Here is a 4,930-nt window from a genome sequence, read left to right on the forward strand (position 1 = left end):
AGCATCGATCTCACCAGAGCCCATTCGCGGATGAACAAACAGACCTGGGGAGGTAAAGAAAGGTGCCAGCATCACAGTGAGTGGGAGACTAAGAATGAAATTCTGTTTCCGGAGCTGGTGCGGTCGATCACTGCAGTCTGGCCTCCTTGGAGCAAAAAGCTGATGAAGGAATTTGTTTTAGATGGTGACGGCCTTGCAAGGGACAGACACATGAATCTGAATGGAGAACTTTGACCACATAAATATTTATTGCAAATTGGCATCACACATTCCAGGCTTCTACCCCCTGCCCCCATAAATTCTAACGGGAGGTTACAGATTGATTTGGAAGTGGAGGTGGACATAGGGTAGAATACATGTCAAGTAGAATACCTGTCCCACCTCACTAGAGTTCAGTGGCTCCTTACCTGGAATTTGGAGGCTCCAGTGCCCTGAAAGATGAGGATCTCAGCTTCAACGGAATGACCAGATGTCTGTGTGAAACATTGTGTATTTGGTGAGATGCTCGTAACACCCAGCTCTGACAAAGCGGGTGGACCCATGGTCACCTCAGATTTGGACCATATCCTTGGAAAGTCCTGTCCCATTCTCTAAGTGAGTTAGGGACTGAGCTATCCTAGTGATAGAGATGACCCTGTTACCATATTTCACCAAGAGATAAAACCACTACTAGTGTTCCATCTGGCTTTGGGTGCCGTAGAAGAAGGAAACTTTGGATTTATTGCCTTGCCTGACATCACTTTGGATGAATTTTAAAACTAGTAATAACTAATAATAATTATCGTGGGTGTTTAAATCTAAGACACGTTCACTTAAATGGTGAATATTAACAATCATCATACAAGGTAATAAGATGATTTACACCTCAATATGTACTCGTGATATAGCTAAATGCACTAAAAATTTGCATTTGTGCTTATTTCAAACCCCAAATTTTAGTGTGTTATAGTGATCGAGTCATATCATTCTTTTATTGCATTCGGCTATACGATTTATTAAACAAAAGCGTGAATAGAATGTGAGTTTTAAAGTAAGATATAATGGCGCACATATCACAAAGCTAGAGTGGATTTCCAAATGTAAAAAGAGCTATTTTGGGTAGTTTTATAATATATTTGGTTTTTTAAAATCATTATGCTGGTAAATGATAACAGCCCCAAGAAAAGCCACTTCGGATTTCTGATGAGTGAAAGTAAAACAAAAAAGCTCTAAAAGTTGCATCTGTGACTGTGTCTGGCAGTGAGCAGTTCATCTTTCCTGGTATTATTCTTGGGTGGGTATTAATTAAAGTGTCCTTTACAAAATGTCGAGCGTGTCTGCAAATCTGTGGTCCAGTTTAGACTTTCTAAAGAGAGAAGAGTTAGTTGTTTTGTGTAGATAGAGTCCCAGTTCGATGACATGTTATTGGGGTTGGATCAGCGGTCTCTGTTTAGGGACGAACGTTTCTTAAAATTGTATCGTTGATGGGGTCCCCTCGACTTTTGTGACCCTTCCAGGGGGCTAGGGGTGGGTAGATGTTAAGAAATAATTTCACTAATGTACTTTTATTTTTTTACAATCTCATCCCACTCCTGCCAAATACCTTATTTTTATTATTAGAAGGTTTGCTTTGCATGCAGGTGCCTGGCTCATGTTGAAGAGACATTATTCAGGACTCACGCCTTGGTGAAGGTACCTGGGCACCTGTTATTGGTGTGACCTGGCTAATTTCGGAGCGATTCCTCCAGGCAGATGGCGATCATATTTCTCCACCCTCCCTATGTCATTTGGGTCCCTTTCTATGCTTCACAACTTTTCCATTGCTGCCTTTTATGGATGTAGGTGCCACTCTACTTTCATGTCGCTCTGCGTCGATAATGTCACAGTGACCTTCCCGCTGCCCACTGGACCTAACTTTCAGGCAATTATACCTCGTTTGGCGACAATTACTGGCTCAAATCAGACTTAACGCATGCTGGAGCAGTCTGCAATGGCTCAGATTTATGAGAAATGTCGAGTTGCTCGTTTTCACATGTGAGAAGACACTCACCCCCAGCCCCGGCCCCAATGCAGGTCATTGTTATGATATCATAAACACTAGGAAATCTGAGAAAAGTGTCACCATTTTATCTCTCGGCAGAGGGAGTGCACAGAAGTGCCCCGAAACTGGCTCCCTAGCAAAAAACTGGAATGTTCTGCTGAGTTTGCCCAATTAGCCACTTTAGGAAGCAAATTGGCGATAACAACACATTGGGTCAAAAATAATTTTTCTGCATTTTTCATGAGTTTCTTCTCCCAGGGAAATGAGGAACGGGGAGGCGTGCAATAAAAAACGAGGAGCCTTCTTTTCGTGAGCGTTTAATAACCCGCCTGCCCTCTAATTGCACAGGCCACGAAAAACGCTGCGCTCAGCACCCTCAGTCCTGATGCCAAAATACCTACAGGCTTTGTGCCTTTGCAAAACGTCCCGGCTCATTCTCTTCAGATAATCACAGACTGGATCTGCACAGAGCCCAGAGTGATTCTTTCCCACGGACTCTGCTGTTTTTGTGAGAGCCCGGTCCAGCCACACGGCGTCAGAGCAAGGTCATCCTGTGTCGTCGGCCTTCACACGTCGATAGTGCCCACATGCTTTCTGCTCCAAAGACAACAGTTTTCTCTGATTAAATCATATTCTTTTTGCTTTTCAAGTTAATGTTCAGGCTGGAAGATGGCGGGGAAGCACACCCCCCCCCCCAACTCCAGGCAGTTAGAGGGGTGTGTGTTTCTAGGTCAGCGGACGATGTCTTCCCTTTGCCATGCCTGGCAGGCAGCCTTTGGTGGAGGCTGCCTTAACGCTGACATGTTTGGTAACTTGAGGAAGAGATGGAGCAATCAGTTATCTGCATCAATAGCACTCAGCAAACCGCATGCCCGCAGTGGCCATCTTGAATTGATTGCTTCAGCGACATAAGTCAAGCAAGCTCCATGCCAATCCTGCCTGCCAGCAGATGGCTCCAAATGAGGTCATTGTTTTGACAGTTTCACAAAAGAACCCCAAACAGCCTGAACAAACCCTTACACATGTTGGATTATTCAGAACAGTTGCGAGATGAAAAATGAATTCGGACCAAAACCTTGGGAAATGCGAAACACCACCGAGGGTTTCTCTTTGACGCTTCCCTTTGGGGGAGACGCTGAGGGAGGCTGGAGAGGATCGTTCCGTGAGACTCCCGCCCAGCCCCTCCTCTGCCCTGGGTGTTACGACTGCTTGGGTGGCGGTGATGATCTGATTAGGGGAAGACAATTATCTCAAACCTCAGTGATTGCAAGCTCCGTTGAGAAGCATCTTGGCAGCCCGGATGCTGACATTCTTGGAACACTGGTGTTTGTTGCCAGTTCCAACAGTGTATGTGTAGCAAGTCACGTGACTGCAAAGTCACATTGGAAATTCATAGAATTACAGTGTCCACTGGGACTACTTATTATTTGGGTTGGGAAACCAGGCAGGCATCTCTCTTTCTGAGTTTTTTTCGAGGATGACCGCTGTGTTTTGGCTTCCAGAGTGTGTATCCCTTGACGGCGGTGCTCGACGCCTGAACGCTGATCCGACCTCACCAAGTCTCTCAAGCTTGTTTCTGAAGAAGGGACGTTTCCCTGTTTCAGATCTCTGTGCTCATCAGCACCGGGATCGTTTTAAGTGGTCACGTTTTCCTCCTCCTTCCTCAAGTGGTAGAAAGAACACTGGTTAGAAGTACATTTTCTACTTTTAGGTGCTAGTTCTGGAAACTCACGAAGGCAAAAAAAAAAAAAAAACCCAAAAAAAATCAGACTTGGGGTTTACGTTGGTTTCCTTGAGCTGTCATGACAAGGTACCACAGAGCGCATGGCTGCCGCATCAGAACGGATTCTCCCACAGTTCGGGAGGCTGTAAGTCCAAAAGCAAGTTGTCATCGAGCCAGTTTCTTCTTGGAGACTCTGAACAGAAGGAGAATCTGTTCCACGGCTCTCCTCTGGTGGCTTCCGGAAATCCTTGGTGTTCCTAGCTTGGGGTAGCGTAAATCCGATCTCCGTCTTCCCCTCCCAGGGCGGTTTCACTGCGTGCCTCTGTATTCAAATTTCTCTCGTGTAAGGATCCCACTCACTGAATTAGAATCCACTCCAATCCAGTATGACCTCATCTTAACTACTTACATCTGCAATGTAAGTAGACCCTATATCTAGACAAGATCACATTCACCGGTACCGGAGTGAGGACTTGAACCTATCATCTTGGAGGACACAATTCATTCTACTACAGGGTCTGATTCCCGAGTTCATTCTCAGCGCCAGCCATCTCTTGCCATCTGTAGGTCTTTGGCAGATCATGGAATTTCTAGGCCTACATTTCCTCATCCACGGAATGAGAACACTGAGCTAGATGCAGTGTCATGCTCTCTTCCTGTATAATCCCATTTGGGGGTGTTATTGCCTAGGTTTTAGGGCACCTTTATTGGGGTGGGGATAAATATCAACCTAGGAAGGACTCAAATTTTAAATGTGAATTTCAAGTTCTTTCAATAGTTTGCTCCCAAACTAGACAATATTGTCGAAGTGAGGCTCAACTCGAAAACCATTAAAATGCTAGGTCTTCAGATCCACGCATGGAATTTTTCTTTTTTATTTATTTTTCTTTTTTATTTTATTCGTTTCAAGTATACGGTACATTGATTAGACATTTATATAGTTTATAAAACGATCCCCCTGATTGTTCCTTCTCTCCTCTGGTTTTCCACGTAGCGAATATGTTAACGCTGACTGCATTCCCTGTGCCGTGCTCCCCATCCCCGTGACCATCTATCGACTACTAATTTGTACTTCTTTAACCCTTTACCCCATTCTCTCAGCCCCAAAACCCCCTCCCCGTGCATGGAATTTTTTTAGGCATTCACAACTGAGCATTTTATGAGCTAGCACTCAAATATTTTCATTT

This window comes from Pteropus vampyrus, unplaced genomic scaffold, assembly GCF_000151845.1.
Source record: "Pteropus vampyrus isolate Shadow unplaced genomic scaffold, Pvam_2.0 Scaffold46, whole genome shotgun sequence".
NCBI lineage: Eukaryota > Metazoa > Chordata > Mammalia > Chiroptera > Pteropodidae > Pteropus > Pteropus vampyrus.